Raw genomic sequence first — 22,285 nt, forward strand, 5'->3', positions numbered from 1 at the left:
CCGAATGGCCTACTCTTACTCCTAATTCATGTTATGTTTGTATGACTCACTCAATACAATCCATACACTGATGACACAGATAGGTGGCACTATAAGCAGAAGAGATGGAAGCATAAAATTACTAAAGGATTTTGATAGATTAAGCAAACGGGCAAACAGATTTCAATATAGACAAGTGTGAGGTCATTCACTTTGGACCTAAAAAGAATAGAACAGAGTACTTTCTAAATCGTGAAAAGCAAGAAGCAGTAGAGATCCAGGTAACAATGAGGAACTAAACCTTTCCGTTCCTGGCTCACCCAGTTTGATAATTCAGCTAGCAGTAAAAGCCCAGGTGCATAGATCAGTAAAATGCCATGGACAAGTACAAAAAAAATCAGAAAGACTGATGGAATGCTGGCCTTTACATCTGGAGGACTAGAATACATGGGAGTAGAAGTTATGCTACAGCTGCACTAAGCCCTACTCAGACCATATTCTGAACACCACACATTAGGAAGGATGTTATGGCCTTAGAAGGAAAGCAGCGTAGATCTACTACAATGATATCTGGACTCCAAGGCGCAAACTAAGAGGAGAGATTACACAAACTAGGATTATATTCACTGAAAGTTAGAAAATTAAGATTTGATCAAAGCTTTCAAGATGGTGAGGTGACCTGATAGGGTAGAAAGAGAGAAACTTTTGCAACTGGTTGGGGAGTTTAGGGGAAATAGCCTAAACATTAGAGCCAAGCCGTTAAGAAATACTTCTAGATGCAAAAGATGGCAGAAGTTTGGAACTTTCATTCACAAATGCCAGTTGATGCTGGATCCATTATTAACTTTAAAGCTAAGATTGATAAATTTCTGTTAACCAAAGGTATTAAGGGACATAGGACAAAGGTGTATGTCAGGTCACAGATCAGCCACGCAATAAGACCTAAATTAGGTTTACAGTGCATGTATGCAAATGCACAAAGTGTGGCAAATAGAGCTGGTGACCTGTAGGCTCAATCAGCCACATGGGAATATGATGTCATGGTGATAACGGAGACATGGCTCCAAAAAGAGCAGGACTGGGTACTAAATGAAGAACAGGAAAGATCAGGAAGAACGGAAGAAGAGAGGCTGCAATGATTATGGAGAATATTACAATGCTGGAGGGTGGGGGGGGGGGGGGCGCGCGGGGGGATGCCCTGGAAGGCTCAACGACAGAAGCTATTTGATTAGAGTTAAGAAACAATAGAGTACTATGACACTACTGGGTGTATTCTATAGGCCAGGGAAATTACAGAGAAGCGCAAAAACTATAGAGTAATGATAATGGGGGACTTCAATTATCCTAATATAGACTGGGACAGTAATAGTGTAAAGGACAGAGAGAGAGAAGAGCTTCTGAAGTGTGTTCAGGAGAACTTTCTTGATCAGTATGTTTCCAGCTCAATAAGGAAGGAAGCATGGCTGGATCTGCTTCTCGGGAATGAGGTGGAGCAAGTGTCAGTAGGAGAATATTTAGAGAACAGTGACCATAGCATTATAAGGTTTAGATTAGCTAGGGAAAAGGAAAAGGAGCAATCTACAGTAAAAAGGAATACTTAATTGTAGGAGGACCAATTTCAGTGGGTTGAGAACAGACCTGTCCTGGGTAAGCTGAAAGACTGGCAGTCAAAACAGAAATCGAGCAATGCAGATGAGATGGTTCAGGTACAACTGAGGTACATTCCCTTGAGAGGAAAAGGCAGGGCGACGATGAGATGTAGAAAATATGAAGCAGAAAAAGGGGGCATATGACAGATATCAGTTTGATAATACAAGTGAGAGCCAGATTGAATATAGAAAGTTCAGAGGAAAAGGAAAGGAAAGGAACTCAGTGAGGCAAAGAGAGAGTATGAGAAGAAACTGGTAGCTAACATAAAAGGGAATCCAAAAGTCTTCTCCAGGCATATGAATAGTGAAAAGTGTAGTAAGAGGAGGGGTGGAACCAATTAGGGACCAAAAAGATCTACTCATGGAGGCAGAGGGGTAATGGCTGAGGTGCCAAATGAGTACTTTGCATCTGTCTTTACTAAAGATGATACTGCCCAAGTCGTAGTGAAAGAGGAAGTAGTTGCGATACTGGATGAGCTAAAAATTGATAGAGGTATTAGAAAGACTGGCTGTACTTAAAGTTGATAAGTAACTAGGACTGGATGGGATGCTTCCGAGGATGCTGAAGTAAGGGTGAAAATTGTGGAGGTACTGGCCATAACCTTCCGGTCCTCCTTAGATAAAGGGATGCAGCCAGATGACTGGAGGATTGCAAATGTCATACCCTTTATCAAAAAAAGGGTGCAAGGATAAACACAGCAATTATAGGCCAGTCAGTTCAATGTCAGTGGTGGGAAAACTTTGAGAAATGATAATCCAGAACAAAATTAACAGTCACTTGGACAAATACGGATCAATTAGGGAAAGCCAGCACAGATTTATTAAAAGGCAAATTGTGTTTAACTAACTTGATTGTTACCTCATCAAAAAACTCAGATGGTTGATGTAGTGTATACGGACTTCCAAAAGGCGTTTGATAAAGTGCCTCATAATAGACTTGTCAGCGAAGTTGAAGCCTATGGAATAAAAGGGAAAGTGGCAGCATGGATACAAAGTTTGTTGAGTAACAGGAAACAGAGAGTAGTGGTGAACAGCTGATTTTTGGACTGGAGGAAAACATACAGTGGGGTTCCCCAGGGGTCAGTACTAGCATCACTGCTTTTCTTGATATTTATTAAATGACCTAGACTTGGGTGTGCAGGACACGATTTCAAAATGTGCAGGTCAAACAAAACTTGGAAGCATGTGAGCTATGAAGAGGATAATGATAGACTTCAAGAGCACATACACTGGCTGGTGGAACAGGCAGACAGATGGCAGGTGCAATTTAATGCAGAGAAGTGTGAAGTGGTACATTTTGGTAGAAAGCTTGAGGAGAGGTGATATAAAGGGCACAGTTCTAAAAGGGGTGCAAGAACAGAGACACCTGGGGGTATATGTACTCAAATTGTTGAAGGTGGCTGGGCAAGTTGAGAAAGTGCCTAAAAGGGCATATGGGATATTGGGCTTTATAAATAGAGGCAAAGAGTACAAAAGCAAGGAAGTTATGATGAACCTTTATAAAACTCTGGTTCAGCCTCAATTGGAGCAGTGTCTCCAATTCTGGGCACTGCACCTTAGGGAGGATGTGAAGGCTTTAGAGAGAGTGCAGAAAAGGTTTATGAGAATGGTTCCAGAGATGAGGGTCTTCAGTTACATGAATAGACTGAAGAAGTTGGAGTTGATTTTCTTGGAAAAGGTCGAGAGGAGATTTGATAGAGGTGTTCAAAATCATGAGGGATCTAGACAGAGAGAAACTGTTCCCATTGGTGGCAGAAGTGTAGAGAACCAGAGCAAACTGATTTTTAAGGTGGTTGGCCAAAGAACCAAAGACAACATGAGGAAAACATTTTTACGCAGCAAGTGGTTAGGATCTGGAATGCACTAGCTGAGTGGGTGATGCAGACATTTTTTTTTTAATTCATTCATGGGATGTGGGCATTGCTGGCTAGGCCAGCATTTATTACTCATCCCTAATTGCCCTTGAGAAGGTGATGGTGAACTGCCTTCTTGAACCGCTGCACTCCATGTGAGGTAGGTACACCCACAGTGCCGTTAGGAAGGGAGTTCCAGGATTTTGACCCAATGACTGTAAAGAAATAGCGATATATTTCTATGATCTCACTGAATGGCAGAACAAACACAAGGTGCTAAATGCCCTACCCCTTTTCCCAAGTTACTACAAAATATCTTTGTGTTACAAAATAAAACAAAGATACGTTACTCTACTCCAAAGTGGATCATCTTACTTGATTTAGATAAGATGGCTTCTAATTATCTTTCACCATTTCTAACTTTTTTGCCTCAGCAAAAGCCCTCACAGCATTCTCTTTAACAAACCCAACTACCTTTGCAGCTTTCCTTCTTCAAAAAGCCCCACCTCCTCCACCACTACCTCAAGCCTGTGTCCCAGTCTGTTCTGTCTCTCTCATTTCTCAGCCAAAAGGATCAAATGTTTTCCAACACAACAGGTGCAAGTTGTTTTTGATTGCTGACAGTCTGATGAATTGATTATTTACAGTCTATAGAGAAAAAACCTAAGCACCAGCTCATTAGCAGTTTCGACTACCTAATGTCTCAGTATATTCCTTACACTTGTCTGAATATACTTAACTTTTAAAAACCCAACAGTAAATGTAGCTCTTGTCCACTTCCTATCTGTGGAAAAATGGTCAGAAAATCTTGAAACATGACAATCAACTTACACAGCAAATCTTGGCAGTCTATTTGACAATACGGGAAGCATCACAAACAAGGCCAACTTCTCATGCTATATTCATGCACAAGCATTTCCAACAAGTTTCATTGGAAGAGTTCAATGATTTTCCCCTTTCCTAGTCCAGCACCCTAATGCAAACTGTAGTTCCCAATGGATCAGTTTTGCTTAGCTCCCCACAAACCAGGGAAACTTCTTGCTTACATATAACTCAGTTCCATATCAACCCATCATTTAACCACTGAGCCACTGAGGGATTTCCAACCCTTTTTTTTTTAAACTTAATTTAAAGTAACTACATATTTTGTATTAAGTTTAATCAAATAAAGCTCTCTGGATCAGCCATTCAATGTAGTAAGTAAAGTTCTGGGCGGCACAGTGGCGCAGTGGTTAGCACCGCAGCCTCACAGCTCCAGGGACCCGGGTTCGATTCTGGGTACTGCCTGTGCGGAGTTTGCAAGTTCTCCCTGTGTCTGCGTGGGTTTCCTCCGGGTGCTCCGGTTTCCTCCCACATGCCAAAGACTTGCAGGTTGATAGGTTAATTGGCCATTATAAATTGCCCCTAGTATAGGTAGGTGGTAGGGAAATATATAGGGACAGGTGGGGATGTGATAGGAATATGGGATTAGTGTAGGATTAGTATAAATGGGTGGTTGATGGTCGGCACAGACTCGGTGGGCTGAAGGGCCTGTTTCAGTGCTGAATCTCTAAAACTAAAACTAATATAGTTCAACCACTATCAAGGCAAATCTTCTATACCTTTCTCTCCTTGACAAACATAAAACAGATCAATTGATGGCACATTCTAACACATTTTTGTATGCATCTCAAAGTAGCTTTCTAAAATCTAATATGCATGTACCCAAATCAAAATATCTAAATTTGCATTGCATCCAACTTCTGAGCAGAAGCAATGCAAGAAAATTAACTGGTTCCTTAAATAACCTGCAGATCGAAGAAGGCCAATGATTTTTTTAAATTATGTTTACTATTCAATTATCTGAAAACATTTACAGGAAAAATTGTAACCCTAATTAATTTAACCTCATTATTCTTTGTGTACATATAGGACATGATATTCATTGGAATTTATTTCTACAGAGCAACCTTCTCCCCCACCGCCCCCCACCCCCCACCAACCCCCCAAAATATAATTTGCTATATAGTATTCACCAAACTGTACAATACTGCATGACAAAATGCTCACAAAACAGTGAGTATATGAGTTGCACCCATTGTTACCATTAATAAAAGTAAATACTGTAAATACTTCAGGGCATTTTGCTGAAGAGACAATACGAGCAGAATCTGGATTTGGAACGACGGGGGAGGAGAGGTTTTAAACACAGTAAATCCAAGAACAGTAAAGGAATGTTCTTGGGTTAAGATGATGTCACATTATTGCATCCTTTCCCAGCATGGCTTTCTACAAAAGGACACTATTGTTTAAGAACAACTGTTGCTATCCCAACATGCAGTTCTCCATACATCTGTTGATCTGGCTAGGGAAGTGAGCTGCCAGTATGACAAAGTCACATGGCACAAGCAGGAAGAACAGCTGAGGGGATTATTCTTTGGCTTCCTTAATGACTTCACTTCTGTTTGGCTTTACTGTTTGGCAAATGACTCCACAATGTCATCAGTAAGTGTAAGCTTTACTCACAGAAGAATGCTTGCTATGCTGATTCTGCCATTTGCACAGCAGGAGGCTCCATGTGGCTTGTCGCACTTCATTGCACTAGTGTTAACTTATTTAAAAATCCTCTTTGGACTGTGGAGAACTTTAAGTTAGCACTTCCGTTTTACTTTTCAATTCATTCAATTTTGTGGGAACTTTCATCTTTTTGTACCATTATTACAAGTTTATAAAAACTTAAACTTGTTACACATACATAATATAAACATAAAATTTAGTTCAAGTTTGTCACCTTTTAGTTCCAGAACCAATATAGAATGACAATTTACAATGAACACTAAAAACCTGCTAATTGGCAAACAATTAGAAATCAAATTCAAGTAAACTGATCAAGATATTCAGTATTTGTTTACACAGACTATTCAAGTATCTTACAAATCACACGAGACATATACTCTCTGATGTTCATCGACTGCAAACTGGCCCTCGATAAACTTGCAGAGAGAAAAAAAAGTCACTTGTTAATCCTTCAGTATGAAATCACTTACGAGCAACATGCAGCACAAAGAGGCAATTTTAGGAGTAGAGGTGACAGTAACACTGGGAAAGCTGTGGAATGAGTAAATTCATTCTTTCAAATTTGACTGCATAGTGTAAAGGCCAAGATTCCCTAGAACTGCAGTAACATAAAACTGAGTTTCATGTGATGACTATAAACTGAACTTTAGCTCTTGTACATTCTAATGTCATTTAAGGATGTCAATAAGGTTACTTTCTTCTGTGGGTATATTTCCCTAATACAGGGTTCCAAGTGTTATAAAATCACACCAATTTTTTTGCCAAAATTTGAACACAGGAAAATATATCCAATAATCACTCCTATGTCTCCTTCATTCTTTACCTCTGTTAAGCAACAATATAACTTTTTATTTGTGTTTGTGCGTTTTTAATATTTTATATTAAGATGCCACCTTTAACAACAACATTGGAAGATTTAAAGGCTAAAGGAGTAAACCCGACAAGAAATCTAGAGTGAAGTCCCGTTAGGTGATCCCTTCAAGCAAGCATTTTCCAGCAACTCCTGCAACCGACTGGGCCCCAGACGTATAGGCTTTCGTCTTTCCTCTGGATATTAGTCTACAAGGTCGTGTGGGGGGATTCAGATGCTAGGCAAATCAGCACCTCCTAAAACCATGCCTGGGCTGTGCAGCAAACTAATGGAGAAGTCACTTCATCCTTACTCTCACTAGTGAGGAAACAAATAAGGGAGGTAAAAGCAAAATACTGCGGATGCTGGAAATCTGAAACAAAAACAAGAAATGCTGGATTCACTCAGCAGGTCTGGCAGCATCTGTGGAAAGAGAAGCAGAGTTAACGTTTCGGGTCAGTGACCCTTCTTCGGAGTCGCTGTGTTCCGAAGAAGGGTCACTGACCCGAAACGTTAACTCTGCTTCTCTTTCCACAGATGCTGCCAGACCTGCTGAGTGAATCCAGCATTTCTTGTTTTTGTTTCAAATAAGGGAGGTAGCAGTCTACGGGTTATAAATCCGGCTCAACTGGCATATGGCAAGGGCGCCACGGGTTGCCTCCGACGGTGGGATGGACCATTGCCTCCTATTGGTCAGTCACACTGTCCCAAGCTGGACAGCCCCAGCCAGTAAGGTACTGACCCACCAACCTATGTCTTTCTCTCTAGGTATGAGTGGTATAGGGATTTTTAGCTCAGCAAGCAGATGGAAAGCAACTACCCAACAAACAAAAAGGTGAAATTTTCCAGCTTGGAAGCTGGATCAGGACTATGTGCCCTGGCATGAACAACGACGCACATTCTAGTAGCAAGCTGACATGAAGGCCCTTAACATGGATTTTCACACGTGGGCGATAGTAGCCAACAACACGGGGAAATGGCGACATTACCTGTGGGCTGGTGTGCATTACCATGACCATGAGTGGCTATAGCAGCTTGACAGCAGACACTAACTCTGAAAACAGCACCCCACAATGACACCTGTTAACCACTGCATTTGCAGCACTTGTGGCAGAACCTGCCTCTCACGGATTGATCTCTTCAGTCACCAGAAGTACACCATGCGAAACTATCCCATCGCCAATGGTTTTGCTGCATTTCCATCATCTCACGTAGATGGAAGGATTCCAAAGATGGATTAAGCAACAAATGCACTTGGAACATTCAATTTCCTAGAAGATACACGTTTAGAAGTATTCATTTTCAAATTCTTACTTACTTTAAGTTTTTCTTTAACTAGTTTCATCCCCTAAAGTTCCTATCTTGATCTCTGGTAGGTTTGAAAAAGGAAAGTTAAGATCGTTCAGTTTTTTTTTTGTTTTGAATACTTTTCATAGCCCCATTTGCCATCTTTTGCATAGCATCTTCAATTCTTTCTATATTGTTACAATCCACCAAATTATAAAACCTTAAAAGCAGAAGTATTTCTATTGTTGCATGCACAATATTCATAAATTTTAGTGTGAGTTTCTGATACATTATTAAACATTTGCAAAGAATAGTTATTTACTGAAAGTACTCTGTGGAAGCCTAAAAAATCTTCATTTTTGAGTCAAACTCAAACTATGGAGTACTTATTGAAAAACTTGATGCCTTTTATCTTTCTTTTTACAGTCACATTTGACTATTATAGCCTTTTGAAATACTGGGTTACAGTCTATCAGGGGAACCTGCATCCGATGGGTGCAGGAATACCACGCCATCCCCCCTCACATGACCGAAAAGGGTAGTACAGCCCACCCAGGAACTGTGAGGAAGACAATGGGAAACCAACTCAGCTATTCTTGCAGAGTGTGGCTCAAAAATTGTGTGCGCGAGTTAGGACCTGCTGTCATAAGGCAGAATACAATTGGCGGACATACCATAATAGGGGAACTTCCACATAAACACTTGCAAACACTTCCTGACTGTCTTGAAGACATTAACAATTTCAAAGATAAGAAAATGTAAACAAATCCAGTATTTTACTTTAATTTCACTATGTTTTTTTTTAAAAAAACATTTTGAACTGTTTTGCCATTAAAATTGAATCTTGAGCAATTGTTTACATTTTTGCTAGACCAGCCAACACTTTTGAGTCACAAGTTACTAGATGATCGACTGTCAGACACTGGCTCAAAACTTCAATGGAGGTTCAGGTGATCAGAGTCAGACTGAAGAAGTCTCAGTAAAACTCATAAGCTCCATCAAATTCTCCTCTTCTTTACTGATATAACCTACATGGTGAAAGCAGTTTGCAATGCTGCTCTGAATTACAAGATCCCAACTTCTAACAAAAAATTCATGGCATCCAGCAAACTGATCAAGACTTCTGCCTTGGCTTCGTAGAGAGCTAGCCTCTTTCTAGCCAGTGACTCACAGTGACTCTTGAAAAGCTTGGAAACCCCGGCATCCATTCCTTCTGAGGCAGGAAATTCTGCCTCCAAGAGCTGCCAGCTAACCAGAGGGCTGGCAGCTCTTCAGTCCCAGCAGCGCCATCGGGAGACAGACAGGCAGATAAGTTTTAGTTGGGAGCAACCCGTGCTGCTGGGGGCAACTCCGTGGGGCACAGGGTGCCTTAACAGGAGGCCCACCCCCCACCCCTCCCCAGCCCACTAGGAGGCCACGGTATTACTGGGCGGCCTCCTCAGGTGAAATGCCCATCTGCCACTGGTAAATTACCAGCAACGGTGCAAAGAGGTCCTTAAGTGGCATTTATTGGCCACTTGAGGGGCTCAATTGGCCTGGGTTGGACGGGCCATTTGCCACCTCCCTCACCACTGGTAAAATAGCAGCAGGGGTGCATAGGCAACGGGCATAGCACCACCCGCCTCCCACACGATTTTACGACCCCTCTCACCTCCTAGCCCATTCCCGGTTGAGGGTGGGGGCGGTGGTTAAATTCTGGCCTAGATCTTTTAAAGTCTGATATGTATACATTTAGTAATTGGGATTGCAACTTTTCTATTACACTGTACTTAAACCATTTCCTATCATCACCAATAATCTTGGTGTCACCTCGCAAACATCAGAGTTTAATAGGTGGAGTGTGAAGTGTGTTTGTGGTGTTCTGCAAACTGGCATGAAATGCAGGCAGAATTTTTATTAATGGAGAGCATTTTTCCAACATTAAAAGTCCAGCAGATTAGGAGGAGAATTTTTTTAATGTAACTTTTCAAGTTTAAAAGGTTTGTGGTACATCCTAGTCGTGCACAGTTATATCACAAACTTTGCTTAGCTTCAAAGCGTAATGTGTAATATAACTAGCCTATTGCAAAATGTACGTTCAAGTAATCGTGGAAAGTAATCAGATTGGATCAGTACATTCAACAAGAATTCTAGCTTTTTGTCAAGTTTATACTAACGAATTTCAATTACCTCAGGGCCATACCTCTGTCAAAACATGCCTGTTATTTCTGCAGAAACGCACATCTGTCTCTGTACAAAGATAACACCTTGGTTTCAATTTCCTTTTAAATAAGGTCATTTAAAAAATTTAAATGTCAAAACTTACATTCTGTTATCTCAATGTTTCAGCAATGTACTTTTGTACATGGCACATTGGGCCAAAAATTGCATCACAAATAATTTTGCATTTTGTGTTAAAATTTAAATGCCATCTATTATTCAATTTCACATTTGCACAATCCCTACACACAGCTTATTCCTCTCGGAAAATTTCCAAATAACCAATGTTATTAAAATGTAAACTGTTATGATACAGTACCAATTTTTCTCACTTGCAGAAAGTTTCAAATTTATCATGAAGTCAAATAATACTTTCCAAAACTCTATCAAGCAGAATGATGTGGAGAAGTTACAATAAATTGATCTAATAAAAATTGTACAACAACTCTGAAATGCAACCAGCTGTGAATTATATTGGGAAAAATTAAATCCAAAGTTGACTGTAATCATTGAATTATGAATGGACTGACAACATAGAGAAGCACTTTAGAAAATCCTTTTTGGCATCAACATTTCACATACCGTGCTTGGATTTTAAAACAATATGCAAGTTCAATTAATTCCCTGATGCCACAACAGGCATTTATGGCTCACAAAAATGCAATTTTCATATAGATCTTGTTCAACAATTTCACAGCCCACAGCAAATACTTCACACCAATTAAAATTAAATTATATGCACATCTGTGACCTTAATCAATAGTCAACCCTTTGTCCCCACCCCAATGTGCCACCTTTTTCCTGTAAATGCATACCTATGTTTCCCTCCACAGTAACTTTTCCTTTCAGTCTTCTTTAAATGTTTTAGTTCAATTCAGATATGAACTAATTGTAACATGCAAAATATGCCAAGAAAATGTACTTGTGTTTTGAAACTTTTCAATAGCAGCATTCTGGCAGATACAAATATAGTAAAGTAAGTCGAGAAGTAACAATTCTGATTTTTTAAGAAATGTGCAGTCGACTTAGCACACAGTTCAGTCTTTACACATGACACCCTAGAACTAAAAATACCAACTCCCCACAACAGCACGCAAGTCCTACTAAAAATGTAATTAATATAAATTTTAGACTAACTGAATATTCCATCTTCAAAAAGAAATCTGAATTTCATGTCACATCAAATTAGATTGAAATTCATGAATCAAGCAGCTCCTGCTGTGTTATAGTTTCTTTAATTACAGGTATAAAGCTTTTCTTACAATCAACTTGGAAGCATTACATGCAACAAAGAACTAGAGGTTCAGCATGTTTCAATGAAGAGAGTTCACCAAGTCTCTTCAATCATGTAGAAACAAACCAATAGAGACCTTGCACTATAAATACTGCAGCATTCAAATTGAAGACTAAATAATGCCCATTATAGGGTTCATTGGTTGATAGTACCAATGATAAAAAGAAAGAGTGAATGAAAAAAAATCTAAATGAGGTTCTTCAACTGGCATGATCATAAACTGGTTTTAAAAAAGGTGCACTAAAGAAAGTACATTTTCCAATGCATGCAATATCCAAAAAATAAAAAAACTCAAATTTTTCATATGTGACTAACTTATTGAATCTTTCATGCATTGATGAAAATTGTCCTACTGGGAAAAATACACCACATCCTTAAGATCCTGCTTTCCTTTCTTAGTGCAGCATAGCGCTTCCTGCAGCATATTTGTGGCTGAAACACCTATAAAACCACATCTCAATCTGAACAGAACCTCTAGATATTCTTTTACAGGTTTGAGAGGTAAAATTGATGAGCCAACCATTTAATAAAGGGTAGACGTGAATGCATTACAAGCACTGCGCAACAGCAAAGGGGCTGAAATTAAATTAAATGGGTCATCCCTCTACTGGTGGTCTATTCCTTCTATATTCAGTCTCATACTTTTGGTAGGAGAGCATTTGCCCAAATTGAGTGTAGCTTCGTTGGCCCGTAAGGTAAAAGCAGATTTTTTAAAATTCTCGACTCAAAGATGCTAGAGGTAGAAGCTGATTTGACATTCTCAATCTCAGGCAAAAAAAATCATGAGATCCTCAAAATTGACATGGGAGGTGACGAATAAGCCTGTTATGGTGTCTGTTTAAACAAGGTTACTACTCTATATGATTAATAATAGAAACCAGTTTAACTGATTGATTTGTGTGTGTTCTAAGTGGCCCAGCTGGTTTGGCAAGATGCATCTAAGGATGTTGTTTGGAGCTCAGCTCTCCATCCTGCAGAGATTAATTATAGAAATTGGAGGGGAGCTGCCAATATAGTGAAACTCAGCAAATTACAGAACTGTTACAGCACAGGAGGTGGCCATTCGGCCTGTTGTGTTGGCTCTTCAAAGGAGCAATTTACCTAGTGCCCTCCCACCCCGCCTTATTTGATAGATGTCAACCAATTTTTAAGACATTCAAATATTTGATCAATGCTCAATTAGAAACTGGTATTTCATGATGTTCTAGTCCATGGGTATGGTATCATTGTGGTTATGTTACTGGACTAGCAATCCAGAGACCTGAACTAATGAGCCAGAGACACGAATTCAAATCCCACCACGGTAGCTGGGGAATTTACATTAAATAAAATCAGAAATTACAAAAATGTTAGCATCAGTAAATGGTGTCCACTGAACTACCAGATTGTCATAAAAACCAATCTGGTTCAATAATTTCCCACAGGGAAGGAAATCTGCAGTCCTTAGTGTGGTTTGAGAGAGATTCCAGGCCAACAGCAATGCAATTGACTCTTAATTGCCCTGTGACATGGCCTAGCAAGCCACTCAGCTGTATCTAACCACCATGAAAAAGACTAAGAATAAAACCAGACTACCCAGTATTGACTGAGGCACAGAATTTGACAAAGACACACCCAGCCCAGTCGACCCTGCAAGGTGCCCTCACTGACATCTGGAGATGTGCGCCAAAATTGGGAGAGCTGTCTCACAGACTAGTCAAGCCTGACAAAGTCATACTCAGAATCATACCTTTCAGTCAATGTCCCAGACTCCTCCCTCACCATCCCTGGGTATGCCCTGTCCCACTGGATGAACAGACCCACGAGAGGTAGTGCATAGTGGTATACTGTCAGGATGGAGCAGCTCTGGAAGTTCTCAACATTGACTCCAGATCCCACGAAGTCTCATGGCATCAGGTCAAACATGGGCAAGAAAACCTCCTGCTAAATACCACCGACCAACCACCCTCAGTTGATGAATCAGTACTCCTTCATGTCAAACGCCACTTGGAAGAAGCACTAAGGGTAATAAGGGTACAGAGTGTACTCTGGGTGGGGGACTTCAACATCCATCACCAGAAGTGGCTTGGTAGCACCACGACTGACCGAGCAGCCGAGTCTTGAAGGACATAGCTACCAGACAGGGCCTGCAGCAGGTGATGAGAGAACCAATACAAGGGAAAAACCTACTTGACATCGTCCTCACCAATCTGTCACAGATGCATCTGTCCACATCAGTACTGGTAGGAGTGACCACTGCACAGTGTGGAGACAAAGTCCACTCTTCACAACATGAACCGCTGAACTATCACAGACACTTCCCAAAGGGGAACAGCAGCAATAGGAAAAAAGTGCACATAAAGGTCAATTAATTCTGGTTGATAGTATTACTGTAAAAGTCAAACTAAGTGAAATTAATCATAAACTGCACAATTTTTTTTTATATCTTGTACAAGCATTTATGCAGTCTAGAACACTATGGTAGACTGTAAAATGCAACATTTAACGCAAGATTACAAGTGCATCATCTCGCATAAACTGCCATTCATGCAGAAGACATATTTGTATAGCTACTGTATATCATGAATGGATATGAACACAATCGTAGCTTCTGCTATGATGTACTTTCACTAGGAATATCCCACACGGGCAGGATGTTAAACATGCAATATTCCAAATAGTTAATATGACTATTGAATTGAATATTGCTAATCAGGCTGGGGGAGGGGACTGAATTTACATCATGCAGCGAACTATAGGTAAATGACCTGATACATATACTGACAGGTTCACCAGTTCCAAGGGTAAAGCTATGCAGTTTTAGATGCAATTTAATGGTCCTTTTTAACCAGTGAGAAATGAACACCCTACAGCTGTAGTTACCACTACAGTGGTTAGCACCGCAGCCTCACAGCTCCAGCGACCCAGGTTCGATTCTGGGTACTGCCTGTGCAGAGTTTGCAAGTTCTCCCTGTGACCGCGTGGGTTTTCGCCGGGTGCTCCGGTTTCCTCCCACAGCCGAAGACTTGCAGGTTGATAGGTAAATTGGCCATTATAAATTTCCCCTAGTGTAGGTAGGTGGTAGGGGAATTGAGGGAAGGTGGGGATATGAGAGGGTAATGGGATTAATGTAGGATTAGCATAAATGGGTGGGTGATGGTCGACACAGACTCGGTGGGCCGAAGGGCCTGTTTCAGTTCTGTATCGCTAAATAAATAAATATAAATAAACAAACATAAGACACTCTCCATTTTGTGTGGCACCACAAAAAACAGGACAAATCCAATCCAGACAATTATCACCACATTAGTCTACTTTCAATCAGAAAAGTGATTGAAGGTGTCATCAACTGCGCTATCAAGAAGCATTTACTCACCAGTGCGAAGCTTTGATTCTGCCAGCACCACTCTCCTTAGCCTTGATCCAAAGATGGACAAAAAAAGCTGAATTCCAGAAGTGAGGTGAGAGTGACTGCCCTTGACATCAAGGCATCATTTGACCAAGTATGGCATCAAGGAGCCCCAGTAAAACTAAAGTCAATGGGAATCAAAGGAAATTTCTCCAATGGCTGGAGACAGCAAAAAGAGAGATAGTTATGGTTCAAAAACAAGAAATGCTGGATTCACTCAGCAGGTCTGGCAGCATCTGTGGAAAGAGAAGCAGAGTTAACGTTTCGGGTCAGTGACCCTTCTTCGGAACTGACAAATATTAGAAAAGTCACAGATTATAAACAAGTGAGGTGGGGGTTGGGCAAGAGATAACAAAGGAGAAGGTGCAGATTGGACCAGGCCACATAGCTGACCAAAAGGTCACAGAGCAAAGGCAAACAATATGTTAATGGTGTTTTGAAAGACAAAGCATTAGTACAGATTAGGTGTGAATATACTGAATATAGAACATCAGCAAGTGCAAACCTGAAGAAAAACAACCTGAAAAAAACAGTGGGTAAGCAAACTGAACAAACTAAGATGAAATGAAATAAATGCAAAAAATGTAAAAAGGAATGCAAAAAGAAGGAAGAAAAAATAACTAAAAATGACTAAAAATGAAAGTAAAGTGGGGGGCTGTCATGCTCTGAAATTATTGAACTCAATGTTCAGTCCGGCAGGCTGTAGTGTGCCTAATCGGTAGATGAGATGCTGTTCCTCGAGCTTGCGTTGATGTTCACTGGAACACTGCAGCAATCCCAGGACAGAGATGTGAGCATGAGAGCAGGGGGGAGTGTTGAAATGGCAAGCAACCGGAAGCTCAGGGTCCTGCTTGCGGACTGAGCGGATTACCAGATGACAATGGTCAACTCATGGTTCAAGAACTAGGGGACACAGATCGATGGTTTTGGGCAAGAGATGCAGGGGGAATATGAAAAGAATGTTTTAAGGAACGGGTGGTAATGACATGGAACTCGCTGCCCACAGGGGTGGTGGAAGCAGAAACAATCAATGAGTTCAAAAGGAAACTGGACATTCACTTGAAGGAAATAAACTTGCAGGGCTACGGGGATCAAGCGGGGGAGTGGGGCTGACTGCATAGTTCCATGGAGAGTAGTCACGGACCTGATGGGCCAAATGGCCACCTTCTGTGCCGTAAATGACCCTATGACAAGTTTACATCGCCACCTCCAGCGTGATGCCACTACCAGTCGCATCTTCCCCTCCCTTCCCCTGTCAGCATTCCGAAGGGATCGTTCCCTCCGCGACACCCTGGTCCACTCCTCCATTACCCCCACCACCTCGTCCCCGTCCCAGGGCACCTTCCCTTGCAATCGCAGGAGGTGTAATACCTGCCCATTTACCTCCTCTCTCCTCACTATCCCAGGCCCCAAACACTCCTTTCAGGTGAAGCAGCGATTTACTTGTACTTCTTTCAATGTAGTATACTGTATTCGCTGCTCACAGTGTGGTCTCCTCTACATTGGGGAGACCAAGCGCAGACTGGGTGTCCGCTTTGCGGAACATCTCCGCTCAGTCCGCAAGGAGGACCCTGAGCTTCCGGTTGCTTGCCATTTCAACACTCCCCCCTGCTCTCATGCTCACATCTCTGTCCTGGGATTGCTGCAGTGTTCCAGTGAACATCAACGCAAGCTCGAGGAACAGCATCTCATCTACCGATTAGGCACACTACAGCCTGCCGGACTGAACATTGAGTTCAATAATTTCAGAGCATGACAGCCCCCCACTTTACTTTCATTTTTAGTCATTTTTAGTTATTTTTTCTTCCTTCTTTTTGCATTCCTTTTTACATTTTTTGCATTTATTTCATTTCATCTTAGTTTGTTCAGTTTGCTTACCCACTGTTTTTTTCAGGTTGTTTTTCTTCAGGTTTGCACTTGCTGATGTTCTATATTCAGTATATTCACACCTAATCTGTACTAATGCTTTGTCTTTCAAAACACCATTAACATATTGTTTGCCTTTGCTCTGTGACCTTTTGGTCAGCTATGTGGCCTGGTCCAATCTGCACCTTCTCCTTTGTTATCTCTTGCCCAACCCCCACCTCACTTGTTTATAATCTGTGACTTTTCTAATATTTGTCAGTTCCGAAGAAGGGTCACTGACCCGAAACGTTAACTCTGCTTCTCTTTCCACAGATGCTGCCAGACCTGCTGAGTGAATCCAGCATTTCTTGTTTTTGTTTCAGATTTCCAGCATCCGCAGTATTTTGCTTTTATATTAGATAGTTATGGTTGTTGGAAGACAATCATCTCAGCCCCAAGACAACACTGCAGGAGTTCCTCAGGGTACTGTCCAAGGTCCAACCATCTTCAGCTGCTTCAATGACATTCCCTTCATCATGATATCAGAGGTAGGGATGTTCCCTGATCATTGCACAGTATTTAGTTCCATTCACAACTCTACAAATAAAGCAGTCCATACCTGCATACAGCAAGACCTGGGCAGCATTCAGACTTGGGCTAAGTGGCAAGTAACATTCGCACCACACAAGTGCGAGGCCATGACCATCTCCAACAAGAGAGCCTAACCACTTCCCCTTGAAGCATTATCACTGAAACCCCCACCATGAATACCTGGGGCTCACCACTGACCAACAATTTAACTGGACGAGCCACGTAAATACTGTGGCCACAAGAGCAGGTCAGAGGATGGGCATTTAGCAGCAATTAACTCACTTCCTGACTCTCCAAATCCTTTCCATCATTTACAAGGCACGATTCAGGGGCCTGATGGAATACTCTTCACTTGCATGAAAAGGTGCAGCTCCAACAACACTCAAACAACCTATATGATCAGCGCCCCATCCACCACCTTAAACTGGCCCCGCCCACCAGCAGAAAAGGGGGCAAGCCCGCCTCCATCGGGCCTGGGGAGTCACACCCTAATTATTTCGCTCCCCAGGCCCTAACTGGCCTTGGATGGGACTTCCACCTCCTTAAGGTAGGAAGTCCCGCCTAACGGAGCTGTCGGCCAAACAGCAGGCTGACAGCTCTTCGTCCCTGCAGCACCACTGGGAGAGTGGCCACTTCTGGGACTACACTCAGCTTCAACAGGAAGAGGAACGAAGGTTCCCGAAAGATGGTTGAGTCTTTGGGGCCTTGCCAGGGACAATCTGTTGGGCCCCGGCAAGTCAAAAGGGGGGGCGGGGGTAGTGTTGTGCATTGGGGGCAGATGGGACCTCGGGGGCAGTTGGGGCTTCATGGGCAGCCCTCCGTGGGGCACAGGGTGCCTAATCACGAGGGCCCACCCCCAGCCCACAGGAAGGCCACCAGGTTTTACCTGGCTGTGTTTTTGGGGCCTTTGCCATCTGGCCGCCGCAGGTAAAATACCAGTGACGGCGGGAGAGGTCCTTAAGTGGCAATTAATTGGTCACTTAAGGGCCTTGAGTGGCCTGGGACAGGTGGGCAGTTTCTTGCTGCCGCGCGTAAAATTGCAGCAGAGTCGGGAACGGCCACAAAGCCGCCCCCCCACCCCGCTCGTTGGGGGGCTGTAAAATTCCAGCCATTCATTCCCTCCACTGTCATACAGTGGCTGCCGTGCATTCCATCTACAAGATGCAGTGCGGCAACCCGCCAAGGGCTCTTCGATAGCACCTTCCAAACCTGTGACCTCTAACGCCTGTAAGAACAAGGGCGGCAGGTGCAGGAGAACACCACCACCTGCAAGTTCCGCTCCAAGTCACGCACCATTTCGATTTGGAGCTGTATTGCCATTCCTTAATTGTCACTGGGTCAAAATCCTGGAACTCCCTTCCCAACAGCACTGTGGGTGTACCTACAGCACGTGGACTGCAGAGGTTCAAGGCGGCGGCTCACCAACACCTTCTCAAGGGCAATAAATGCTGGCCTTGCCTGTGACACTCATATCCCATGAACGAATAAAACAAAAATCTTTACAGCTCGGTAGATATTTAAAAGATAATAAATAAACTATAAATGCTATGTATACTCCAACAGATCCAAGGGACGATCCAGTTTCAATTCAAAAACAATTTTTTGAAATATATACTTTTTTTATATATATATTTTTATACATCTATTATATATATATATATATATAGATGTATAAAAATATATATTTATCTAAACAAGTTTATAGTTAGGGAAGTAGTATAACAGATTTATAATTGGGCTTGTTAGCAACATGCATATGTGCGCATGCACAAGGGAGGTGAAAATTACCTTGTCTACTTGCTCGAGAAGGGAAATAATTGCCCTCAGTTCATGACTTTTTCTTGTAAGCAGTCCTGTGTGAAAATCTATTTAAGTGAAATCCTGCTTCACTAGATTGTGTTTGTTGAAACGGTCTTGTATCTGTCATTGAAATAAGCAAGTTGAAGAGGAACTGATTTTATTTATTATTTAAAAAATGATGTTCGATCTAATGTTGTACCAGTCTCCGAGAAATGAGACACATAACCAATGCACCCTCTAACTTTCTTTGGAATGGGTGGGCAACTTGCTTAAGTGCACAGCCCCTTTAATTTTTTTTTGCATGGCTGCACATATACGTTAATTTAAAGGGGCTGACTGTGCGTAGGAACTTTGTTTGTTGTGTGGCCTACAGGGAGTATTGGACATGACCAGGCTATTGTTTCATGTTCTTCAGTTTCTTATTTTGCTGTACTGTTATACAAGATAGGAGCTAATTGGGTCACAATAAGGTTAATTTCACACCTACAACTTTTCATCACAGACTCACATTCAATGGTTAATGAGGCAAACTAATAAGATTTTGAACTTTTATTATAGTTTTGGAAAAGATTTGTCATGGGCATCTGCTGAATTATTCTTGCCTTTGTGTATTTTTACTTCTTGAAATAACCTTGTTTAGTAGTTTCCAGCCTAAACTATATGGTCTGTCATCATGCTGTCATCTACCAACTCAGGAGATCTTCAGGACAAGGTCGGCAAACTGCACTATTTCTGGTGACTAATGCAACAGTTTAAGGGTTCACTATTTCCCCTTGACTACCTTATGTACTTTAAGCAGATAAGTAAAGATTCAGTTTAACAAAAGTGCATGCTGCCGTGAAAACTGACCATTTGCAAATATCAGTAAAATGTATTGTTAAGAAGCTGAATCATAACACCTAAATTGAAGATACACTGCTTACTGCTTTTAAGTGCCTGGTTGTTCTGAGAGATAAGAGAAACCACCTGGATCTGTATTATACAGATTTTCACTGCCAATTTATCTGCTGCATCCTATCTTAATCATAGCATCTGGTATACATAACATCCTTATACAATCCCTACCCATCTATGTTATGTGGCAGCTATCAAGTCTCCAACATTTTTTTTTGTTCATGAGGTGTGGGCATCACTGGCAAGGCCAGCATTTCTTGCCCATCCCTAATTGCCCTTCTTGAACTGCTGTACTCCATGTGGTGTAGGTACACCCACAGTGCTGTTAGGGAGGGAGTTCCAGGATTTTGACCCACTGACAGTGAAGGGACAGTGATATAGCTCCAAGTCAACATGATAAGAACTCTACTCAGTTATGGGATAGCTCAAATGTTAATGCTCGATTTGGGTAATCACTTTCCTCAAAAAAAAGCTCTCCATGGCCCATAGTGTACCTTGTGTCTTGAGAATTTCGAATTTGTGTGAATGGATACATTCATTTGCACCTAAACATAAGGATATTGGTATTTCTAATACATCTTGAAACGAAAATAATTATGTGCACTTGGAAATGCAAGACTCAAACCTGTTTTACTGGGTTAGTTTATTGGGTGAATAGAGGATTTCTTTCCAAATAGGTCACATTATTTCCAAATAGAATCCCAGCACAATTAAAGGGATGAAAGGATGGAGTTCAGACAATTAGCAATAATCTTTCCAACAGGGAATGAACAGAGGATAAGGATTTTGCTTCAAATGAATGTCACTTCAAGGGATAATGTTCAAAGTCAAAATCTGATACTTTTTTCTGCTTCTCTTCCCCTCCATGCAAGTAATGATTGTAGAAATACTCCTTTACTTTGTACAGAGGGCAAACTGTTTATCTTTACTTCACAAGTTCTATCTTATACTTTTAAATTTAAAAAAACTTCCACCAGCTCCTCAGATTCTGCTCCAACAGGATACTTTCCTTTAAACAGGATTTCTAAAATGTTTGGCTGTAGGTCAATAGCAACAGCAAATTTTTGGCCAAACAATCTTTGCCTGTAAATCAACAGGGAAACTAGATTCTTGGATTATATGCTCAATAAAGTGGCATCAATTACAATAATTTGACAGTCTACATAATACATTAGGGAAATAAACTGTGCTTTCAGCACTTTTCAGTCTGAATGCGTCAAATGGCCATTACATTTGGCCTAGGGGGATCTTGATATGTCACTATCCTCTTACAGAGGCTACACTTGGCGCATAACATTGACTCCCCCCACCTTATACAAACTTTGAACTTTGTTCAGAGGCATAAGGGTGGGCAACTTACCACTCAGTATAAGATACATAAATTAAATGAATAGGGCCACTTCTATGGCCATAGGAGTTTTGTGCAACCCATAAGTCCTGGCCAGGCTGTGAAGACTGTTCATTTTTGGTCCATTGTGAGCACATCAGAATGAAATTTGGAACTGGAATGGATCAGTCCACTTCAGATTCAAAGGATCTTACTTTCAGAATCACTTTCAAACATTTTGCATTCTAATAATAATTTTGGAGAATTTATGATAGGCTTTGCAATTCAAAAATCAATAAAGACAATGTAAGCACAACTGAAGATTATCTATGGTTGGAAGGACCCAATGTTGAAAGTACAATTTTTAAATTCAATGGCCAGCATGAATTGACACCAAGGTCTTAAATCAAACTTCACCAGCAGGTTAATGGAGGTCTTGATTAAGGATTGCTTAAAAAAAACAATAAACCACACTCCAATAATCGAGTATCAATGTAGAGATTGCAATTCAGGCATGGCAAAGAGAAGTACAAAAAAAAACTTGATTGGCTTACAAATTGCCGAATAAAGAAAAAAAATAGATGGCACACATAAGTAAACAAACACATACCTGGTGTGAATCAGGAGAAGTCTATGACAACAGAAAACAAATGAAATGCAAATCTAGAACAAGATTTTATATTAAGCAAAGCTGGAGTAGGCTGTGGGAGCCGCATAACTAATCGGATATAAAAGTCTTAAAGGAGCAATGTCTTGTGATGACCTCATGGTTT

At 41.3% G+C, this 22,285-nt stretch overlaps 1 protein-coding gene across 9 annotated transcripts in view; it reads right to left on the reverse strand.

Annotated features, from left to right (window-relative positions):
• taok1a (TAO kinase 1a) overlaps positions 1-22,285 on the reverse strand; it is a 195,276-nt gene that overhangs the window by 102,284 nt on the left and 70,707 nt on the right. For 5 of the 9 annotated variants that reach the window (XM_068010460.1, XM_068010459.1, XM_068010466.1 and 2 more), the window contains one exon: positions 2,488-2,584. The exons of the other annotated variants lie outside the window; for them this stretch is intronic. The gene's annotated coding sequence lies outside the window, so the exon portion shown is untranslated. The remainder of the gene's footprint in view (positions 1-2,487; positions 2,585-22,285) is intronic. 9 annotated transcript variants of the gene reach the window in all.

The sequence above is a fragment of the Heterodontus francisci genome, chromosome 30, assembly GCF_036365525.1.
Source record: "Heterodontus francisci isolate sHetFra1 chromosome 30, sHetFra1.hap1, whole genome shotgun sequence".
NCBI lineage: Eukaryota > Metazoa > Chordata > Chondrichthyes > Heterodontiformes > Heterodontidae > Heterodontus > Heterodontus francisci.